At 35.6% G+C, this 25,603-nt stretch overlaps 1 long non-coding RNA gene across 1 annotated transcript in view; it reads right to left on the reverse strand.

Moving 5' to 3' along the window:
* Positions 1-11,417: 11,417 nt before the first annotated feature.
* Positions 11,418-25,603, reverse strand: part of LOC127224838 (uncharacterized) — a 427,306-nt gene continuing 413,120 nt past the window's right edge. The window contains exon 3 of the long non-coding RNA XR_007834742.1: positions 11,418-11,475. This is a non-coding gene — a long non-coding RNA (uncharacterized LOC127224838). The remainder of the gene's footprint in view (positions 11,476-25,603) is intronic.

Genomic DNA, 25,603 nt, shown 5'->3' on the forward strand with positions numbered 1-25,603 from the left:
CTATCCTGATGAGTACCTCAACTACCCTATCCTTGTATTTCTGAAGCATTCCAGATTTAGCCCAGGTCCAAAAACCAGTGCATCAGCCTAGTCTGTCATCCAAATATTCATTGTAGTCACTAAGCTAGTCCTCCACCAGGACATGCCCTACCTTAACTACCCACAGATTCATTCTGGAAAGCCTCTACCAGTCTACTTGGTACCCAGACACTCTACATCATTCTCCAGTGTCTAGCCTGGTGAATAACTCTTACCTGTCCATCCATGCTATATCAGCAAACCACCAACTTTAGCATGGGTCCCACAAATAATACACCAGCCTGGTCTTGCCATCCCTGCCTTTCCTGATAGAAACTCTCTGCTTGAATGAAAATTTTACCTACCTATTCCCCAAACCAAGGGACTATTCCATGTCATCTGTAACCACTCGACACAGACAGATATACCCCCACACTCTAAGCTTCAACTAGGAAGCACATGTTTTATACAAGCCCAGTCCCCTCTGAAAACCTTATTATTCACAGAAATCACTTCCCATCTCTAGACCTGACCCCCACCCAGGTATCCCTTTGTACGCCACACTGCTCTGTTCACAATAAACTCCAGAACTAGTAAAGAAAATCCATATGTCCAGATCTTATTGTGATAATACAAGACTATGAAAGGTCAAAATCATACTAGTCTGGTAGAAATGTTTGCCAATGAAAATTACCTAGATGAACTAAAGGGCAGAATTTTAAAAGACAATCATAAACTTCATCAAAGAACTCACTGAGTTTCAAGATACAAAGAATGACCTCAATGAAAGTAAGGAGATGGTGCCTAAGAAAACATAAACATAAAGATGATGGACATAATGAAGGCAATCTAAGATCAGAGAATGGAATTCTAAACAGGAAATAGCAACACTGAAAAAGACTCAAGCTAAAATGAAAATGGAATGGAAAAACAAAAATAGCTTAGCAAGAAAACTCAAGGGAAAGCCTTACAAGTAGAATGAATCAAGCAGATGTTAAAATATCAGGTCTTGAAATTGAAGTACAAGTCTTAGATCAAATAATCAAGGAACCTGAATGATTTAAAACAAAAACAAAAATGTAAGGAACACCCAGGAAATGTAGAACACAATGAAAAAAAAAAAAAAAAAGAAATCAAACCTTCTAATTGTAGCCATTGAAGAGTGAGAAGAGTCCTAACTTAATGGCATGGACCAGATCTTCAACAAGAGAGTAGAAGAAAAATATCTCCAAATAAAGGAAAAACACACCCATAGAAATACAAAAAGCAGACAGAATACCAAATAAACAAGATGAGTAAAAAACAAAAACAAAAAACCATGACATATCATAGTTAGAACACCAAGTACACATAAAAAAGAACATATTTGGAAACCTGCAAGAGAAAAACTCCAGTCACATATAAAGAAAACCCACCAGAATAACAGCTGATTTCTTAAATGGAAACTTTCAAATGCACAAGAGGCTGAAACAATGTATTCCAAGTCTTAAAAGAGTGGAAAACTATATGCCATGATTGAAGGGAAAAAAAATCTTTCCATGACATAAAATGCCAAAATAAATTCTATTCAACAATAAAAAACTAAAGAATATAAAGGAAGCATTATTTCTGCTTGAAGAGAGAAGTAAGTATAATAAAGAGAATATGGAAGGAAATACAAATCCATAGCTATTAAAAACAGAAAATATCAATGTGAAGACAATATCAAAATTTAACCAGATGATAACCAAAATTAGTACATACATTTCAATAACAGTTTTAAATATCAATGCTCTCAATTCTCCAATCAAAAGACACTGCCTTATATTAGGTCAATGCAAATCAAAAACTCCTTCAGTGTCTCATATATCGTAAGATAGAATTGCCAAGATCAATAAAACAAATACGAACGCATGCTGGTTAGGATGTGTGTTAAAGGCAATATTCATCCATTGCAAGGGATAGTGTAAACCACTCCGGAAATCAGTGTGATGGCTCCCCAGAAAACTAGTAATAGAGTGACACCAAGATCCAGCTATACCACTTTTGGACATCTAAACAAAGGACTCTACAACTGGCCACAGACACACTTGCCCAACCACATTTATTATGGCTTTATTCATAATAGCCAAAAGTTGAAAACTACCTAGATGTTTGTTAACAGATAAATGGTAAACAAACAAACAAATAAACAGAAACAAAACACAAACAAACAAACAAAAAACATGGGAAATGGTCCATTTACACAATAGCTGTTTAAAATTTATAAAATTCCCAGGTAAGTATATGGCACTAGAAAAAAAATCACCCTGAGTGTGGTAACACCTACCCAAAAAAGCAAATATGATATGTATTTGCTTATGTATGGATGTTAACTATTAAGTCTTCAATAGGCAACTACAACCACATAATGACAGAGGTTTGGTATAGAGAAAGGATTAGGGTAGGATGTAATCTCCCATTAACGGGAAATGCAACAATGGATTATAATGGATTATGGGTGTAAGAGTTGGTGAATGGAATGGGAGGATCAAATAGTGATGAGGAGAAAAGATGATAAGTGAGGTGATATAGGTAGAGACAGTACAGTAGAATATATACATACATACATACATACATATATATATATATATATATATATATATATATATAAAATCTAAATGGTGTCATCAAATAATGGAAGAGACAAAGCTCAAACTAGATAATCTCTTGCTGCCAAGTAAAACCTCTAGTGACAGAAATGGTTTGCAAATAACAGACTTGTTAGGCCAAAGGGGACCTGTGGAAACTCCAAATAACCCAATCTATAGCCAAGGCTATTGGTTGCTCTTCTCAAGTTAAGTTCCCAATGTTGAAGAGAAGACTGTCACAACTTATTGAACAGAGCTGGTGCTTACCTAAAGCCTGAATACAACTGACTAGTGTTAATGATGTTGCAGGTACTTTGCATGCTATCAGAGGAGAAGTCTATGGACTTAGATGAAAATCAAATAGTGCTAAGCTAAAGGAACATAACAATAAAATAACTATTAAAGTTATTCTTTCCATACTCATATATCAGTGTCTTGTACACCCTTCATCAGAGAAGCTTCTATCTGCCTTAGATAGGAACAGATACAGAGACCCACATCTAGGGAAAATATACCAAGAAAGTGAGAGATTTTTTGTTGTTGTTCTGACACTTGCCATATCTGCCAAGCACTTAATAATCATGATTTCTTCATACTTCCCACAAAAATAGCAAGATATGTTGGGAAAGAGTTGTACAAAACAAATACTATTATATCTAAAGCAATCTGTTTAAAGAGTATTTTCCTTGTGTTCTCTTCCATCTGTCTGACATCATAAGCTCAATGTTTCGTGTTATATCAAAGAAAACATTCTTCCTTTTGAAGTGTATGAATGTTTCACATCAGTTTTGAATACAGGCAATGCATGCATTTAAGCTTAACAGCTTATAAAATCTTTCAATTCTTACTCTTGCCATGAAAGTTATATGTGTTTTGTTTACAAATATCCTTGACTTTTAAATATACATAAGTTTTGTTTCTTACTTACTTATATGTGTGTATGTACAAGGGTGTCCATGCACATGTGTGTATTAGTAATAATAGAGAAGAACAGAAGAGGGCTCTGTTGTTACAAGTTGTTGTAAATCTCCATTATGTGAATGCTGGGAATTCAACTAAGGTCCTCTGAAAGATTAGCAAAGTACTCTTAACACATTCCACATAGACATCTCCTCAGATAAATGCAGTGTTCACCACTCATCAAGGAGACTTCTCTTAGCAACAGATGGGTACCATTACAGAAAACTTCAACTAATCAAAATGGAGAGTCTGGAGCCCAGTTCGTGGATACACTTACAAAACAGCTAAGGCTCATGAAATATCACAGAAGTTGTGCCCAAAAGATTGTAATAGCCAGAGGGTCAGGGAGTTTGGTTTGAGATTGTCTCCTAGTAATTTCAGAGGCAATACCCACAAAGTCTCACCAACATGACTGCCAAGTATGAGGGGAACAAGCACAACTCTAATGGGCATATTAAAATGGGTGGACAAAAGCCCATGAGGCCCCAACCCTATCAGAATTTTAGGAAACGGAAGAGATTGGGGAGATGGCTTTGTGGAAAAAGCATGACATTGAGTTGTCCAGTTCCAAACTCTCAATCCTGAAAACATGCATACAAGTAACTGTATATGGATTGAGAAAGTTAAATTTAAGACTATATGTGTATATAAATATACATGTATGCATGGAATGAACAATTAATGAAAAATAAGACCCTGAGTTAGAAAGATAACAAAGAGAAGTATATGGGAATGTTTGCAGAGGGAGAGAGAAGGAAGAAATATAATCATATAAAAATTCAAAAGCAACTACAGTAATAATATCAATGAGTTGTTAGTAAACTAAATGTATACACTATCATTCAATTCGTCTCATGTGAAAAAGTTAGATCAATTCTCTGGATTCAGATACCACCAGCTGACACGCCAACTTGGATGAGGGAAATTTTTCAATGTTCATCCTCTAGATGTAGAGCTATAGGTGATCAATTACTGCTGAGAGAGGGAGAGTATGTTTTTATTGTTGTTGTCTATTTAGTTTTTTTTTTAGAGAACAGCCCCCTCTAATAGGTTAATAAACCCTAAGTGGTCAGCCCTAAACACATGTAAATATGAGTAACATTAAATGGATTCAGCACACACACACACACACACACACACACACACACACACACACTTAATTAAACCATATGGTTTGTATGAATTTTTCTAGTTGTGATGGATGTCAAACTATTTTGTGGTATAGATACTCACTGTTATCCAAAGGTCTCCACAGAGTGGGTCCTAGTGGGAGGAAGTTAGGTCCTGGGGACATGCAATACTTTTAAAGGAGATGATATACCCCTACATTTTATATTTTCTTGCTTTGCCTTCATGTTCTCTCCTAGATACAAAGCCACAGGATAAGTGTCTATAGATCATAACCTGTCTAACCTAGCCTCTAGATAAACTATTGCAAGTATTCTGACTGTCCATAAAATTACTAGTAATTCTTCTTAGTGTTTTTCTTTAAATGACCTGGAAGTAGTGCATGAACAAATACAACTCTCTTCAGTAGAAATGTTCAGAGAACATCCCACTGATATTTCTTCTTCTAACCACAATAGACTATGTACTCAGTTAACCTTCTCTTAATTAAATTAAGTTGGATTGTAAAATTAACACTGTAATCAAAGATCTCTATAGAGATTTGAATGTGTCCTTGCTATGTGTAATGTTAATTATTTCCTTACTAAAAATAATAGAAATCAGCCTCATGTAATGAGAAGCTTTAGCCAATCTGCTTTAGGTTTCTAAAATAGCATTAATCATAATTTTATGAAGAAGCCTTAAGGACACATAAAGCAACCTTGGTATTTCTGGTTTTCTTAATTGATAAAACTTCGAAGAATTCACTAAAATTATAGAAGCATATTGTTAAGAGTATAAAAATTATAGACACTGGCCATATTAAATCTTGAGCTATGATAACAGTAAAGTGCTATGATAACAATTAGATTAAGCTTGTTCAAATGAGCTAAACCCTTGGCTATAGAACCTGCAGTGTTGTCATCTTCCCTTCACAGTCTTACACATTTTCAGATTGGACTTTGTGACAGTGACTGGCCAGCATAAACTTGATCACATTGTCAGAACTGACAAAGACAGCTACATGAAGATGAAACATCATTGAAACAAATTGACTCAAATTGGCCAATGGCCCTACAACAAAATGTTGTGAACCTCTGTCTGTAGACTAGTTAACTCAAAACAGTTGAAAGTCATCTTAAAATACAATTTTGTTATTGGTCTCTCCAGATTTCAACATGAGTTTGAATCTAGATACTGCAACTATGTGGCACTGAGTGAGATATTTAGTTCTTTTCTTATTCATCCCTTCATTTTAACATGGAGATAATTAAATTATGGACTTCAGAGATTTGCTGTGAAGAATAAATGCAGCTTGTATACAATGAGCTTCAGACATAAACATAACAAGCATATCAAAACTAAATCTGAAAAGCACTAGAGAGATGGTTTAGCAATTAAGAGTACTCTTTCAGAGGGCCTGAGTTGAATTCCCAGAACTCTCACAACAGACAACTTTGAACTTTATCTCCAGGATAACCAGTGCCATCGTCTGGCCTTCTCTGCTAGCAATGTGGTACTTTAACACATGTGCATGGGCACCCTTGTGCATACACACATTTAAGTAAAATATGCATAATTATGAGTTAAGAATAATATTTGTAAACAAAACAGATGCAATTTCATGGTAAGAACAAAACCGGAAAGATTTTACAACATGTTATGCTAAACTACCTGCATTGTCTACATTCAAGACTAACATGAAACATTCATACAACTGCAAAGGGAAAAGAGAATGTTTAATTCATTACAACACTAGGCAGTGAGCTTATGATGTCAAACACAAGGAAGAGAACACAAGGAAATACTCTTGAAACAGATTACTTTAGATATAACAGTACAACTATTTCCTAGCATGATTTGCTATTTTTGTGGGCAGTATGAAGAAGGCGTGATTATAAAATGCTTGGCAGATATGACAAATGTCAGAACAATCACAAAAAAAGAAATTTTCATGTAAAACGAATATCACTCTTGAGGCTGTTTCAAAGCTCATATTTTTAAGAGAATGGAAGGGTCATAGTTTAGGCTGGGATTCTTGTTCTAATTCTTCAGTTGTGAAAAACTTTTGTTTCATTTACTACTACTTTCTTGACCTGTTACAATACAGTTTCCTTTACAACTACATTCTTGATTTTTGCAGGAGGGTGTGAAGTGTATACTATAAAGTGTATAGACCTTTTCTTGTGTGTAGTGCTCATTAGGGGCTCAAAATGCTATCAATATTGATTATTTTGTGTTTTGCTCTACTTCCTTTTCTTGATGAAAGAAGTATCTATTTTATCTTAACTTCATATGGAAAAACATAATAAATGTAGGATAGATAAAAGAATCCTGTACAGCCCAGGAACTTAAGGAGGTATCACTGTCCCTTAATTCAAGCTCCTCTGTAGAAAATAGTAATAAAAGCAGCATTGTAGTGGCATAAAAACAGACATGTGGATACTTGGAATCAAACAAAAGACCCTGAGATAAATCCACACATATGAGCACCTGATTTTTGATAAAGAAGCCAAAATTATACAATAGAATAAAGACAGTATCTTCAACTAATGGTGTTGGCATAACTGGATGTTGGCATATAGAAGAATGAAAATAGATCCATATCTATCATTCAGCATAAAGGTAAAGTCCAAGTGAATAAAAGACCTCGACATAAATCCAGTTACACTGAACCTTACAGGCATGAAAGTCAGAAGTAGCCTTGAATGCATTGGTACAGGTTGACTAGTTCCTGAATATAACACCAGCAGCACAGATACTGAGATTGACAATTAATAAATGGAACCTCCATAAACTGAAAATCTTCTGTAAAGCAAAGGGCACTCTCTATAATACAAGTGGTCAGCCTACAGAATGGAAAAATATCTTGTCCAACCTCACATCAGACAGAAGGATGATCTCTAAAATCTATAATGAACTCAATAAAGTAGATATCAAAATATCAAATAATCTAATTTAAAAATGGAGTACAGATATAAACAGAATTACTAAGAGAAGAATCTCAAGTAGCTGAAATATACTTAAATAATTGTTCAACATTCTTAGCCATTACAGAAATGCAAATAAAAATGACACTGAGATAACACCTTTTGCTTGTCAGAATGGCTACAATAAAAATACTCCATTTATACAATGAAGTATTACTCAGCTGTAAAACAATGTCCTCATGAAATTTGCAGGAAAATGGATGGAAGTAGAAAAAAATTATCTAAGTAAGGTATCCCAGACCCAGAAAGACAAACATGGTATGTATTCACTGGTAAGTGGATATTAGGAGTAAAGTATAGGATGCATGGATTTCCTGAGAAGGGGGAAAAGAAGAGATCTCCTGGGTAAACTCACATTGGGTGTTGGGGGGGGTGGCAAGATAGAAACTTGAGGGAGCTAGATCGGTGACCTAGGCATGGAGGTGGATTGGGGATTGGATGGAGGAGAATAAGAAAAGAGACATCTTGATTGGAGGGGCATTTCAGGCTTAGGGTGAATCCTGGTGCCAAGGAAACTCCCAGAATTCCACAAGTAAGGACCCTGCTAAGAACTCTGGCAGTAGCAGAGAGGGTGCCTGTACTCACATTGCAATTAGATTGGTGGCTACCCTAATTGTCACCAGAAAGTGTTTTTCCAGTAACTTAGGGAAGAAGATGCAACGACCCATAGCCAAACATTGGTTTGAGCTGAGCTCCTGGAGTCCTCATGAAGAAAGGGAGGAGGATTTGTACAAGCTTGGGAAGGTCAAGTTTATGATGGGGCAACCCACAGAGACAGCTAACCCGAGCTCCAGGGAGTTCATGGACTCCGTATCAACAGTTGGGGAGCTTGTATGGGACCAGCAAAACTCTCTGCATTTGTGTGATAGTTGTGTGGCTTGGTCTGTTTGTAAGGCTCCTAACAGTAAGAGAAGGACCTGTCTCTGGGGTTTAGCTGGCTTTTGGGAATCTGTTCCCATGCTATATTACCTCACCCACACTTGGTCCTGCTTCAACTTAATAAGCCATGCTTTGTTCAAGCCCATGGGAGGCCTGCCCTTTTCTGAATGGAGATGGAGGACTGGATGGGGAAGGGGGTATATGCTAGGTAAGAGGAGACAAGAGATGGGAGGGGAGGGGGGAGTGTAGTTGGTTGGTATTTAAAATAAATGAAAGAAATGTTAATTAAGTAAAATATATAAATAAATTTAAAAAGAAGGCCATTTTATTATTTTGCTTTTTTCATCTTGGAAAACTAGATAGATCAGGAAAATGATTGAACTAGATAACTAGTCTTTTTCTATCAGGCTCAGGCAGTTGATATTCTTTGATTTAGATGTGCATTCTATCTTCAGAAGATGAATTAAGAAGTAATTTTCACTTCCAAATTTGCCTGTAAGGGACAGCTGGTTTCCTGGTACTCCAGGTTGTAGTGAAAATGACATTACCCCAAGAATGGAACTCTTATTGGACACAAAGTGTTCTGGAACATATTTCACACATGGCTCATTAAATTTTCCCCACAGTCACAGAAGTAGGTTCTGTCACTCTTTCTATCTTGTAGATGACCAATGTCAGGCACACAAATGAGCTGACTGATAAGGCTATAGGTGGAGTGAAGGCAGGCAAGTCTTGGTCTAGATTTATGAAGTTTACCCTTCAAAACATAAATGTCAAAACAGAAAGTATATTTGAAATGAATTTTAGGAGCCCTAGGTTATTCAGAAACCACTCAGAAAGAAAATAAGAACATTACTTGAATGATTGGTTTTATGTGAATGTATGCTCTGAACTCTCGACAATTGTTTAACAACTGTTTTTGTTGTTATTATTATTATTTCTTTGTTTTGCATGTATTTATTTCTTTATTTTTCAATTACCTCTGGAACATAATATTCTCAGAAAGTGGCAATTGTTTATATACATATGGCTTATGTTTATGATAATATTATAAGAGAACCATGAACAAAAACTCAGAATTCTACAGGGTATCCAGATAATGCTGTGATGGGAGATGTCATTCTGTAAATATGTTTCTCATACTGGTTAATGAATAAAGTACTGTTGGCCAATAGGAAAGAAAGATAGGAGGCACTAGGAGAAAAGGAGGAAGGAGGAAGTAGTAGGAGGAGTCAAGATATAGAGACCAGGGAAAACCAGCCCATTCCCCGGTAAGATGAAAGCACGTGGAAATACATAGATTAACAGAAATGGGTTAATAATTAAGACAGAGCTAACCGATAAGAAACTAGTACCTAGCCAACAGCATTATATCAAATACAGAGACTCTCAGTGTGTTAATTGGGGCTGGTGCGGCGGGACAAGACCAGTGGTGGGAGGAAAAACAATACTCCTCACAATGCTGTGCAGGGAGTTGAATTGAATTCAATCCATGTAAGTGAATTGATGAAAACCATGGAGGAAATAGGCAAAAGACCTGAGATACATGTTTCATATTTCACTTGTTTAAATATTGTCTTACTTGACTTACATATTACCTTGACATATGAAGGACCTTTTCTTACTTTTAATTTTGCAGACATTTCCTTTTTCTAAGTCATAAGCAACACGAACCCAGAAAATGAGGCAAAAAGCAATACAATAATAGGATTTTCCTTAAGCTAAAAATGTAGAGTTTTAGGTACTTCAAAACTTAACCAATGTTAGAAAATGTTTACAAAATAATAATTCCTTTGAGATTATTTTGGAATTCATTATATGTTTACCATTTGGTGCTAATATTTAAATGCTCATCTGAAAGATCAAAAGAGCATGCAGTTGTTTATTTTAAAGAATTAGCTGTTTTTCTTTAAAATTAGAAGCATGCTATTGAGTTGTAAATGGTAAAACAAGAAAAGTCGATGTAGGATTTGATTAGAAATATGACACATGATAACTTTACACAGGGGAAGGGCTATGTAAAATTTCAATTCTGAGTTAAGAGCATAGATTGTCACTGTGGAATAATAGTTGAACACATCACATAATAACCTGGTATTATTTAACAGAGATTAGACTTCTAAAATTTGCTAATTTATTTGCTAATCTCTTTTCTTGACTTATTCCCTATTTAACAATAAATAAGTTCTTGGATTTCACAAGAACCAAAATAAACTATGTAGGCAAGACTTCAGCCAAGGGCTAATAATTTCATAGCAGCAGCTACTAAAGTCAATCAACACTTAAATCTATAGACATCCACAACTCTGTTTCAAAATTTTAACCCATTGTTAGATTTCTTCCACACTTGTACATAGAATTGCCCATGATTCAAAACAAGAAGAGCAAATCTCTCATCAACAACTTTCCTAAATTCTTTTAATAGGTTGCAATGTGACTTACAAAATATCAATATCTACATTGCAGAATGAATCTTGGTATTATATATATATATATATATATATATATATATATATATATATATCAATTTATCTGGATGAACTATTATCACTTTCTCTTTACCTCTCAATCCCAAAGAGTAATTTTGGAATGCCAGCTAGTTATGAGGTATTGTATTATGGATATAGTAAACACTTAAGTCAATGTGGAAAACTGTGATTTTACTCATAGGCTACAAAGTAGTGAAATTGACTTTTATTAAAATATTGAATTGAGTTCATTACCTTCAGCATATAATGGTCATATAGTTTGCTTGTTTTTTTACAATATTTATTTCATCAATCCCATTAAATGTCAAAAAAAAAAAAAAAAAAAAAAAAAAAAAAAAGAACAGGCTAAGATGCTCTGTGGACTTACCATTTACGAGCCTAGGATATTTCAGAAGCAGTTCCTGGCCTCAAACTGTTCAACACCTAGCCAGAAATACAGAAAACAATAACTGTTAAAATTCTTAACACTGAGTTACTTTTACGATCCAGTTGTGTCTGCTTTTGAGAGAGGATTAAGACAGAAGTAGAAAAGCAAATGGTCAGTAATAAGTTGGCAGCAATTTCATGAAACACAAATTTCAAAAGAAATAGTGAACTTTTAAAGCAACATGGAAATATCTGTGATGTTATCCATAGACTATAATGTAATGAATTTGGTTATTCTTAAAATGTTGAATTGAGACCATCATTTTCAACATAAAATGGCTATATGTTTTTTTACCACATTTATATTATCAAGTCCACTAAATATCTTGGCTTGTTGTTTTGTGACATTACCTGCCTTTCTGAATATCCATATTTTGGTTTTTATGGACTATGTACCCCAATGCTAAATAATCATTTTCAAAAAATTAAAGCAAATCATTGACTTTCCTCCTAATTGCTATGCATTATTAGCAGGGAAGAATTCCACATCTTACATTACATATATGTAAAACTCTCTCATTAGTTTTTTTTTAAAGCTGTACCTCTAAGAAACAAGAAAAGTCACTGTCTTAATTCCCCAACAGAATCCTTAACTAGACTTAAAGTCTAACCTATCAACTTGTTAATTTTGTTTTCAAAAGGCTTCTTTCTTTCTCTAAGCATCTTCTTCTCTACCATCTTAAGATATTTAACACTTATTTCCTTGGCAGTTCCTAAGGCAGTTGTTCTTTTATGCAGAGAGCTCCCATGAGACATTCTGTCCTCTCTTCTCCATACACTTCCCTTTCACTCACACGACATTTCTCTGCACCTTAAGGCTGGCTAGCTCTCTATCAGATTGCTTCCCCCTTTCACCTGCTGTAGTCTGGTATCACTATGTGGTTGTGCTCCTCACAGTGAGGTATATTCTCCTAAGCACCCCTTCTATCATCCTTCATTCTATGATTCCCAGCCACATAACAGCTTCCTGAGAACCAAGAGGAGAGAAAGTGTAAAAGACCCAGTGAATGGTATTTAGCTAGTGGTTTTCAGGGTCACCTTCATTTCTACTATAAGGTGTGCTAGAGACTTATGTAAACAAGGACTATGGTTTTGCTTTTTAAGTTAACATATTAGGTGTTTATTACAGCATTCATCCAAACTAGACCTAATAGGTTTGTTTGGTGTTACCTGTTAGAATGCAGTCTATGGTACTCAACACAGTAATTACTTTTGTCTTGTTCCAGGTTATATATGACTCTTTGACATAGCAGTATTATACTGTTATCTCTCTCTCTTTCTCTCTCTCTCATTTCAATAATTTTTGAATTATATATGCCATGAAATTACTATAGGTAATATTGTATTATTAGTAATTTGCCCTACTAGAGTCAGGGAACAGGCATCAAGATATCTCTGGTTTAATACCTTAAAGATAAGATCTGATTTTGCTAATGAGCTCAGAGTAAACATTAGTTTCAAATGACTTTTTTTAAAAATGGTGTTGTAGGCTTGTGTTTGCAGGCAGTGTGTTAGATGGTGATAGGATTGCAAGCCACAGTGAGAAGTAGGGGTCTCAAAAGCTCTTGGCTGCAGTGTGATTAGGAATGTCCTTCAAACCTTTACTGCAGGTTTAGTGCCAACAGAGAGAAAATGAAAGGTAATTTTCTTTCCCTTTCAAAACAATAACCAATCACAGAGCTCAAGACCTTCTGCTCCTCACATATTACAATGAAATAGCTTTTGAAGTTTAGATAAAAATAGACATCTGACTAACTCAGCCAGCAAGTCACTACATATTTATTTCTGATATTCCTTCACCTACGTCCTCTTATAGTAAAAAACCACTCCAATCAATGGCTTTTAGGATACTACCTGCTTGGGGCCACTTCTGAAAGATGTTGGTTTAAGCCAAACTTGTCTTTGACTTCCTGCTTCATTTGTTTTGTTTGGCAAAATAATTTTGAAGGTGTGTTTCCCTTTTCAGCCCTGTGTAAGTGAGGAAAATCTAGAGAACCTGGCTAGCTCTGTTGGTTTCTTTCTTAGAAATGAAGATATGGCTTTGGAAACCAGATGTGCAGCTGGCTTTTTTTGTTTTTGAAACAAAACTATATACATGCAAATATTTCATTGACAGTACTTACACATATTCACAGGGTAAGGAGTGGTGTTCTGAACCATGAACATAATATGTGCCGATTAGATCAAGATGTCACCTTAGACTCATTTTGTTTGTCTCCATAGGAAACATTCAAATTCTTTCCATCATATCTGAAATGGTCAATGACTATTGCCAATCTTCACTGCCACTATAAGATGTCGAATACTGGCAGTAACTCCTCCTAGCAGGCAGCTGCACTCATACCTTTAACCATCCTTTTGCTTTCCTGCCACCCATATCCTTCTGGCTTGAAGTATCAAGCCCTGAGACTCTGTTTCACAGCTTTGAATAGAGAATATAGGCTTGAGTTCATGACATGTTTAATCCACCTGTAGTGCACTTCTATCATTTTAATATGTAATTTGCCTTGGTGAATCTGGGCTCTCTTTAGCAGAATTTAAATCCAGTTTCAATTTGTCAGGTATAGCCACTTCTTACACACTGCTAACGGCATTTAGAAAAACTATTGGGCTCCTCTGACAACTTTATACCATTCTTGGATTTTACTTTTTGAGTGACACATCATGATAGCATACACTTAATGGGATATTGTGTTATTACAAGACATGTAACACATGTAGTGGTCAAAAGTGAGGAATTAGTTTTCTGTATTCTTATGAACTCATTCATTCTTTTTAGAACATATAATTATGGTAAACTATGGTTACCCTGTTGTCAACAGCACGACTTATCCCTCCTATCTGATGTTACTTTAGCGTTTGCTATTTTATTTTTGAAGATCAATTCTGATGGTCAGTGTGGTTATTTCAGGAAGCAGATATAAAAGAAGCAAGTCTCTCTCTCTCTCTCTCTCTCTCTGTGTGTGTGTGTGTGTGTGTGTGTGTGTGTAGGGGTGCCTCTGTGTGTGTCTGTTTGTGTATGTGTGTGTGTACATGTGTGCTGTGATATGCATGTGTGATGTTTTTATATATCTATAGTGTAGGTGTGCATTTTCAGGGAGAATTAACGAAAACCTATCCTGAATATACCATTCCATAGGTGGAACTTTAATGAAATAAAAGAAAAAAAGAAAGAACTCTAAAATCCATGAAGTTTAGCCATGTTCTTCTCTGCTTCATGGTGTCCATGAGCAAACAGCTTCTGCCATATAGTTTGCCAAAGAACGTACAATCACATTGCATGACCACAAATATGAAGCCGAGTTACTATGAACTCTGAGACAAAATCAATACTTCTTCCCTTTCTTCTATTTCTTAAGTATTGGCTACAATGTGGAAGAACTCAGAAAATTATCCTTTATATGCTTCTCCATTGTTCTAATCATGATTTTGGTAACCTGACTGTCCTGAGGGTGTTCTGTCATGTAACCATCATTATGACCATTGTGCTGGGCACATGACCACCCTGATCATCATTGTGATCACCTGACTACCCGATCATTGTTGCCTGACTGTCATCACCGTTATTCTGGTCACCTGATGATCCTCACCGTTTGTTCAGTCCTGACCATCATGCTGTCACCTTACTATCAAGAACACCTTTCTGGTTATCTGATTGTTCTGGTCATGCTTGTATTTACTTTATATGCTATAGTAGTATGATTTTTTTCTCTTTCTTATGTCAGAAAAAAATATTTCCTAGAGTTTATTTCTACTGGCTGACATATTTCAAAGTATCAAAATCCTTTTTGATTATGAAAACAGCATGTGATTTTAAAACACATTTTACATTAGCAGTAGCAGCTATGACCTTTTAAAGCAGTTAAAATTATACAGTAAAGACATTTCATTAGGAAGCTTTCAGTATTTTTTGTATAGATTTGCTTGTGCATATTTCTGTTAGTGTCTTCACAGTTTTAGAGATTTAAGTATATGGATGACCCCTTGTATTGTCTTAAACATTAAATAGCAAAAGCTCCAATAAAAATTTAAAACATAAAGGTAATACCTTGCAAAATTGTCAGATCTACACTTCACAGAAGTTGTCTTTCCTTTTTACCCTCTCTCTTTCCTCTTTTTTTTTTTTCTTTTTTCTGTTTTTTTTTTTTTTTAACTTTTTCCCTTATTTACTTAAAATTGAAACAAGGTTGTTTTACAGGTTGGTCCCAGTTCTCTCACCTACCATCCTCCCCTACCTCCCTCACCAAACCCCAATCCCTTTCTGCTTCCTAGGGAGAGTAAGGCTTTCCATGGGGAGTCTTCAAAATCTGTCATTTAGGGCAGGGCCTAGGCCACCCTCCCCCATGTGTCTAGGCTGAGGGAATATTCCTCTATGTGGAATGGGATCCCAAAGTCCATTCATATACTAGGGATAAATACTGAAAAAGTACTAGGGGCCCCAGAGACTGCCAAGTCCTCATAACTAACATGCACATTCAGTTTCCCAGCTATCAGACTTAGATGCATGAGCTCAGCCTTGTTCAGGTCAGCAGTTTCTATGTGATGACAGAAGTCATTCTGCAAATATGTTTATCTTATTGGTCAATGAAAAAAGCATTGTTGGCAAATAAGTAATCAAGACAAGGATTAGGAGACAAGGAGAATTCTGGGAGATGTAGTAGGAGATTCAATATGTAGAGACTTGAAAGAGAAGAAGGTCCAGATCCTCTCTTCGGTAAGATGAGACCACATGGAAACACTTAGATTAATAGAAATGGGTTAATATTTAAGGTAGAGCTAGCCAATAAGAAACAGGCCACAGTGTCTCTGTGTGTTATTTGGGGCTGATGAGGCTGTGGGGCCAGGCTGGTGGGAAAACTGCTTGTAAGAAAATGGTGCCTGCAAGGTGGCTACTAAGAACTTAACCTTAAAACTTAGCCAAAGCTTGAAAAGGGATTTCAGAAACTAAATAACAAAGACAAGAAGTCTTCTTGGTAGCAGCATTTTTCTGTTTCTCAGGTGGTCTCTGTTTTGCTATAGACAAGCAGAGATTTGCACGGCTCCTTTAAGGGAGGTTTCCTGACTCAGCATTAAGAGGCAAACCCTACTAACAACATAATGGTGTGCATGAGAGCTGTCAGAGGCAGTGTCCACATCTCCAAGCTGGCAGCATGCTGCTGGTTGGTAGCATAGACCAAGGCAGTGAGCACAGTGCTCAGGTCTGGCGGTGAACATAACCCCAGCCATGTTTGATAGACCTAGTCTAATACAACTGGGGCTTTAATTTAGCAATGTTGTTTAGCTGATAAAAGACTCATGGCCAGAAAAGGGTAACGATTTACAGTAAAGACAGATTCAGATAAAGAATAACCTCTAAAGGTTTATATTGTGTTTTAAAATATACGTAGGATTTGGAGAAAAAGAAACAGGATAAAGTGGTTTTAAAAAAAATTAACAAAAAAAGAGTAGCTGGGTGTGGTGGCACACAACTTTAATTCTAGCACTCAGGAAGCAGAGGCAAGCAGATCTCTGTGATTTCAAAGTGAACCTGGTATACAAAGTTAATTCCAGGTCAGGCAAAGGTTACACAGAGAAACCCTTCTCCAAAAGTGAAAAAATAAAAGTAGAAGAAATAGAGAAATAAAAAAGCCATATGAAAATGGAAAGCACAGAGAGAGTCAGGATGCTCTATGCTATTGTGCAGTCTTTCTATTGTTTGACTGCTGAGGAAATAACAACTGTTAAAAGAAATGCTGCTGAATTAATCCAATTTATATATTTTAAAAAGGCTTTGACTCCAAAATTTCAGTCCAAGGAGATGTAAATAGGGAAAAGAATTTCTATTTTTGTTTCCACAGAAAATAAAAAGCTGTGGATTCCTCCCACACTAACAAGGTTTGATCAAGCAAGACCCTTGGAAACAGTGCCTCAGGTGATCCAACATTCAAAACAGCTGGGACAAAGCAGTGTTGCAGACCACTGCAGCCAGGATTTCTGCGTCTTCTTAGGATCCCCAACATAGAGCCCCTACTAGCAGGAAACAAATTGGAAAGAACGACACCCAAATTCCCAAATATTGTTTATAAATGTTTGTTTTCATTTAAATGGGCTTGGTTATAAATGGTTAATGATCACAACCAATCTCTTTTTAAAGGTAAAAAGGAGATTATGGTATAGAATGTATACTTTGTTTTGAAATAGATTTTCATTTATTGATAAAATTTAAGATCAATTTTGTGATACGTATATTTCTACTCTTGTTTAGGTATTGTGTTTATATAACTCATTTAAAAATGTAATGTATAATTTAGTATAGTATACAGTTACCTATGATAGTCAAAACTTAGAGCTAAGTTAGATATATTTTCAAGATATATTTGAGATGGATAGGCACTCTTCAAACCTTTCAAAGACCTACAGAATATGACATTTATAATGGTTTAGGGTTTTGCTTAACAGTGAGAAACAACTGCTCCTCGCAACACCAACTGCATCAGAAAGGAAGATAAATATTGAAGAAACACACTATGGAGTTTGCTTTCAATATGGCAAGACTAACCATTTGGAAAAGATACTGCTCTTGTCTGGACTGTTTGACTTTATGCTGTATAAACTGGACATGAAGGACCCACAGAAAAGTGACTGATGAAACAAAGTGGACAGTGCCATAGTGTTCCTGCTTCATGGAAGTGTCTACCAGACAGTCTATATGACACAGAGAAAAGTAACTAACAAACTGCCAATACAGGAGGACAATTTAAAGTTTCCTGCTTTGCTAAGGAGTCTTCCAGACACACTATGGCCTATAGGCTGAGGATAAACATTACAGAAGAACTTCAGGTGACTGAGTATGTAGCAAGATGACTCTGTCATTTCTAGAGTTTATATATTATCCTTCTGTGATCTTTGATAGAGTTGAAGACAGATAGTTATGGTTATAATTTTCCTTAGTTAGGATTAAAAATGAGTTACATAAAAGACTTTAGACTCACAAAGATAGGATAGATGATAAAATACTTTCTTTAAATCTTGCTAAATGTTAATAGACTAAATATTGTTAACTATAGTTCTTATTTGATAACTGTTTTGTTATATATTTCACTATGTTAAAGTTAAAACCCTTCTTTTTTTTTTTAGATGAAAAAAGGAGATGATGGGAGATGCCATTCTGTAAATATGTTTCTCTTATTGGTTAATGAATAAAGCACTGTTGGCAAATGTGAAGGCAAGATAGGTGGGACTAGGAGACAAAAGGGATTCTGGGAGATGTATTAGGAGATTTAACATGTAGAAACTTGCGGGAGAAGAAGGTCCAGATGTTCTCTCTGGTAAGATAAGACCACATGGAAACACTTAGATTAATACAAATGGGTTAATACTTAAGGCAATGCTAGCCAATAAGAAACACCAGTAACAGGCCAATAGTTTTATATTTAATATAGCATCTCTGTGTGTTATTTGGGACTGACGCGGCTGTGGAACCAGGTTGACAGAAACACTGTTCATAACATTCTATGGGTTTCTCCAACCTGGTCATGGCCCCTTTTTCATCACTCCTCCCTCTCTGTAACTGGATGTTTTTGCAATATATTTATTAATTCTTTTAGAATTTCAAACAGTATATTTTTCACCATAATTATTCTCTAACTCCTCCCCTTATTTACTTAATCTTCCCATCCTTTACATCTAACTCTGGCATAGTTTCTTTTTCCTCTTTTTTACCCATTACGTCCAGTTTGTGTTAGCTACTCTTGGGATTGGGTCTTCCCAGATGTGTGTCCAACTTATTAGGAGTCACACCATTAAAGAAAACTGATCTTCCTTCTCCCAGGAGCCTTTGAATATCAACAGCTCTTCTGATAGTGGTGAGATTATCTACCTGTTATCTACCTGGTTTCCCCACTCTATGCTGGTATGCTGTCTGGTTGCAGGTTGTGAAGGTCTTGAGCATGCTTTCACGATCAAAATACTGTTTCCTTTATGTTATTAATGACCTCTGCCTCTCAGATCTTCCTCCACTGTCTCCCTCTCTGAGCTTTGTGGAGAAAAATGTGATATGAATATGAGACTTAGAGTTAAAAATCTACTCTCTTTTATTCTCTGAATATTGATCATATTGACTATGGTCTAGTCAGAAAGGGGCTGGTTATTCACATTATATTCATGCCACTATTGCACCAATGGGCCTATCTTTTCAGGTCATCATTTCTGTAGCTTGTAGTTTTCAAGATGGGCAATATTGAAGCTTAATTTTTCTTAAGTGACAATGTGTAAGTACTTCCCACAACCATGAGCCTATAGGGATGAAACTTCCAGGTAACTATCAATTTAATGTCTCCTTATTCTAGAGCTCATATATGTGTGCCTTCAAAAGTATGGTCTTACCATTAACTTCTATAAGATAGCCAGAAGTATTAACAATAGATGGTAATAATACTTTGGGGACTATGTGAACCATTTGTCCCACAACTCAAATAGAAGTACGCCCTTCCTGGTTTGGGAAGTTTTATTTGGTAGTATGGACTATCTGGTTGGGGTATTATATCTCCATTTTGGAGTAACTTCATTAAAATTCTTTTTATATATTTTTAAGTATATATCTTTGAAACTTCTAGAGTAGTTGGTTGGTTTCTGTTTTCTTTTTCAAAACTTTAGTGATAGGTACATCTCCTAACATTCTCTCAAATATCCCACACTCCCAAATTAACACTTTTTGTTCCATTGTTCCCTTCCAACCATTTATCTTTCTGTTATTTCTTTCCTCCTTTGAAGGTTCCTACCTCAACTAATCACTGACTAAGTTCCTGGCCTCTGGGTATTCCAAATGATATATATATATATATATATATATATATATATATATATATATATTCTGAATAGTTAAAACTAACATCTAGAAATAAGAGAAAACTTGTGGTGTTGTTTATTTTTTGTATCTCTTATCTTACTCTGAATTACGTAAAAATTTAATTTTTCTTAAGAGCTAAATGTAATATTAAGAAATGTAATGAATGCAACACATTTTCATTATCCATTAATCCATTAGTTGATATCTAGATTGTTTGCAGTTCCTGGCTATTATGGATGCAGCAGCATCTTCACATGAGACAAACATACTCAGAATAGTTGGAAGCTCACCAGGCCCACTCTAGGTTCTAACTATATTCAGATATCCTTCCATACTCCTCCTGACAATTGAACCATGTGGAGTTTAACCATAATGCCACTGAGCTATGACCACTTTAAATACTCACAAACCACCAGAGTGTCCCCAAGATTGAAGACCAACCACTATTCAGATGATCCATAACTCACAGTAGGAACACCATGAAAAACCTAATTCCAGAAGCCTATTATCTAAGAAAACTCTACCATCAAAATAACATGAATTAATAAACATCACTGACTAATAACTTTTAATATTACCAGTTCGTTTCAAAATAAAAAGACAAATTCTAACATATAAGATGGATTTGTCTAATTAGAAAACAGAATCCAACTTTTCACTGCCTAAAAATTACCACAGTTCTCCATTTGCCATAGATACCACCTTAGAGTTAAATAGAAGGAAAAGGTGGCCAAGCAAGCTAAGCAAAGAAAAATTAAGTGTAGCTTTTTTATCATCTGATAAAACAGACTTCAAACTGAAACTAGTCAGAAAAGATATGGAAAGACACTTCATACCCATCAAAGGAAAACTCTGACAAGAGGATATTATAATTCTGAACATTTTACACATTAAACACAAGGGAATCTAGATTTATAACAGGGACACTATTAGATCTAAAATCATGGACTGCCACATAAAACAGATATATTAGATAACTTCAATATTCCACTCACCAATAGACTGATCACCCAGAAACAAAACGTAAATGGAAAAAATTCAGGGTCAAAACAACATCATAAATCAAATGGAGGAAACAGACATCTACAGATCTTTCCACACAAACGGTAAAGAATACACATTCTTTTTAGCAGCCCCTAGAACTCTCCCCATAATTGACCACATATTAGAATACAAAGCTAGTCTCAATAAATACTGAAGCACTGTAATAATACCCTGTTCTGGATAGGCTGGTATGCTGGTGTGGGCTCCCCTGTGTGTGCTCATGATCTCCTAAGCAAATTTGGAGCATGGGGGAGAGGAGAGAGGGAGTTGAGAGGAACAAGACAGAAGAGATGGACATGAGAGAACAGGAAAATTGAGTCAAGGAAAGAATAGAGGAAAGCAAAAAAAGAATAGAGGGAACCATTATAGGTTTTAAGAGAAATCTCACACTAGGGAAATGTCCAGAGATCTACAAGGAAAGACCCCAACTAACAATCTAAGTAATAGTGGGGAGACTACCTTAAATGCCCTTCCCCAATAATGAGATTGATGACTACCTTATATCCTACAGCTTTCATCTAGCAGTGAATGGAGCAGAAGCAGACACCCACAGCTGAAGACTGAGCCACATTGCTGGAATCCAGTTGCAGAGAGAGGAATGATGAACAAAAGGGTCAAGAGCAGGCTGGAGAAACCCTTAGAAACTGCTGACCTGAAGAGGGGGAAGCTCATGAACTCTAGTCTGATACCTGGAAAACCAGCATAGGTCCCACTCAGCCCCCTACCCCACTAGGAAGTCTATGGGGTCTCTGGTAGTGGATCGGTATTTATCCATAATATACGAATTGAATTTGGGAGCCCCTTCTACATAGAGGGATATTCTCTCAGCCTAGACACATGATGCAAGAGGCTAGGGCCCCTCAAAATGATATGACAGACTTTGAAGACTCCCCATAGAAGGCCTCACCCTCCCTAGGGAGCAGAAAAGTGGTGGGTCGAGGGTTGTTGATGGGGAGACAGAGTAGGACTGGAGGGGAGGGAACTGGCATTGACATGAAAAATAAGCGGGTTTCAAATTTAAATAAAACATTATCAAAAATACATAAATAGAAAACAAACATACCCACAAAAATAATAATATCCTGAATATTGTAAAGTTGTAAAGCTAGATATCAACAACAGAAAAGTCAGTAAGTTCACAAGTTCATGGAAGCTGAATAACACACTGCTGAATGATGGTTTGATCAAGCAAAATAAATAAATAAATAAATAAATAAATAAATAAATAAATAAATAAGAAGGACAATACATTCACAAAAACACATATAAACAAAGAACCACATAAACCAATGCCAGGTAACCAGTACCCATATCAAGAACTTGAATATTTCTAAACACTGCACACCTCATATCACCTCTTATCAACATTTCTTCCTTTTTTCTAAAGGCAAATGATAATATCTCAAATTCCTAACACATCATTTATAGAAGATATGAGCATTATATAAATATAATTTTATATGGTTGGCCATATTAGTTATATTTCGTGTTTCTATATCAAGGAACAGTTTAAATAAAGGAAGGAATTATTCTGGTTCATGGTCATGGTCAGTGAGTGTATGCTCCTACATCAAAGGGAAAGCAAAGTTGCTGAAGTGGATGAGTCTATGGCAATGGGAGTCTGAGGTGATTTGCTCACATCTTGCCATATAGAGGGAGACCTTGTATGTGCCCTAAACTGGTGCTAAACTCTAACCAATTAAGTTTACTCCTCAAGATTTTATATCTTTGAGATAGGATTTATATTCTAAAGTAGTGGTTCTCAACCTTTCTAATACTATGAATCTTTAATACTTTGTAACTATTTTGTAACTATTTCATAGCTGCAATTTTTTCTGTTATTAATTACAGTGTAAATATATGATATCTGATATGCAACCACAAAGGTGATGTAACCCACAGGGGAGAACCAATGTTCTATAGATTCCACTTCCTGATAAATAACTCAAGAAGCTAGAGATTAACTGTTCTAGCTCACAAGTCTCTAAGAAATGTTTTATGTATAAACTATAGTATCTGCTGTTTAATAGCAAGTTTATTGCCTGAATATTATGGGTGGGTACATTCATGATGTAATTTGTCAAGTATCTGCTGACATTACATATGTTATGGATGTACTTCACTGCTGATTGACATTGGACTACTTTTAGTTTAGAGTAATTACAATTAATGTTGTGCTAAACATCCTTATATATTTATAATCACAAGAATTGCTGGACCATCTGGCATATACAGGCTCATTGTTGATGAATAATATCAAAGTGGATGTGGCAATTATATCCTTCTCCAATATTAAAGTGTTCTAGTAAAATGACCCCTTTGCAAATAATTACTTGGAATTTCTTGCTCTCAAATTCTAAGTTGAACTGTGAAAGAAGAGAGATGGATTAAAGTCTTGGACTGCTAAAAGCTTCACAATGTCCAGTAGCTGACAAGGTAATGATAATTGTACTCTTAGTAGTGAAGACTCGAAAACTTTCCAAAGATAGGGAAATACATGCCTATTCAGGTTCAAGAGGCATACCGGAGTCAATTCTTTTTAATTGTGTGGTCCAAGGTAGGTTGACCAGGTTTCAGTGAATGGGCCCACACGATTGAGTATGTAGGAAAAACAGTGTGTGTGTGAGTGTGTGTGTGTGTGTATGTGTGTGTAATTGGGAGGAGGATAGGATTGTATAATGCATATAGGAGGAGTTAAGTAGTGTGGGAATGAAGATAAAGATAAAAATACAGGGCATACATATATGAAATTATTAAAATAAAAATAGTATATAGAGATCAGACTAAAGTAATCCAAGACCACCAAACCAGTCTTACATAGAAAAATGAAAGGAATGCTTTCATTGAAAAAGAAGAATAAGCATATTTAAGAGGCAGATATACCAGGTATCACTGAGAACAGAAGTACCATAAAATCAATAGAATGAACCCAAAGAGGATACATCTTTCCATATGAACTCTAAGTGCTAATCAAGGCAAGGCACCTGGATTCCAAAACACAAGACATTTCTTTGCTGTCTACAATAAGAGAAAGGAATGCAATTCCAGTATTTCAAGGCAAGGGTGATTTCTCACAGATCTGTCTTAAATTGCAGTTGAGTAATTACTTTGTGTTTTATAATGTTTTACATTTAAATTATTAAGAAAGTACATATCCCCAGAACACACTAGGTACCACAGGGATTCATCTTCTCTTTAAGTTTATGTCAGATGCCTCCATATACCCTAACAATTTATAAATAGCACATTCTGTAGTTGCCCATATGCTTATCCAGAATGTAAGAATGACATTTTTCTCTAGTTTTATTTTAGTGTTTTACAAAAGCAAATTGCACAACCATAAATAATAAATAGTTTCAAAATGGATACAGGAACCAAAGTATATCCCTTTGAGAATACCTATGAAGGTACACTATTTTGTTAGTCATTTGTAAAACAGAGTAACATGATCACCTTACTCCAGTTCAAAAGTCTACGAAAATGATGGAAATGAATATTGGAGAAAATGAGAAAAAACATATTGTTAGAATGTATGTAGAAGTTAGTAATTCCAAAATGGTGGAAGACATGTTAAGGCGTTGATATGAAATAGTAATTTGACCACTGTAGAAGATATATTAAGGTCTTTGTACGAATTAATAACTCAGCCACTATGGAAGACAATGTGAAGGTTCCTCCAAAAACTAAAAATAGATCTATCATGTGAGCTTTTCAGCCTGCTTCTGACTATATATCTGGAGGAAATTATTTCAGTACAAAAGACACCTGCATGCTCATATTTGTTGTTTTCACTATTCATAACAGCTAAGATGTGGAACCAAGCTGAAAATCCATTAATACATGAATGCCTAAAGAGAGTGTTTTATACATGCAATAGAAATTTATTTAGCCATATAAAAATGAAAACCTCTCATTTTCAACAAAATTCATGGGACTGGAGGACATTATGTAAGGGTGCAATGATTCAGATGCATAGAAAAAGGAACATGTTCTCTCTCACAGGTGTACGCTAAAAGTGATTTCTTTTTGTGGGACAGACCAAAAAAATATGGTTTGCCTAACATATAGAAACAAGTATAGTTGCCCCATTATTGCTGACTTCCATTTAAATACCTGATTAAATTTTAGTATTGTTTCTAAAAATATTATCAAAACATGACCCAAAGTAGTACAGGGTAGGGTAGAAGTGGTCAGCTGGGCTACTTTAATATCCAGATCTATAAATGAGAGGACACCCCCCACTTTACAATAGTT

This window comes from Phodopus roborovskii, unplaced genomic scaffold (genome assembly GCF_943737965.1).
Source record: "Phodopus roborovskii unplaced genomic scaffold, PHOROB, whole genome shotgun sequence".
Taxonomy (NCBI): Eukaryota; Metazoa; Chordata; class Mammalia; order Rodentia; family Cricetidae; genus Phodopus; species Phodopus roborovskii.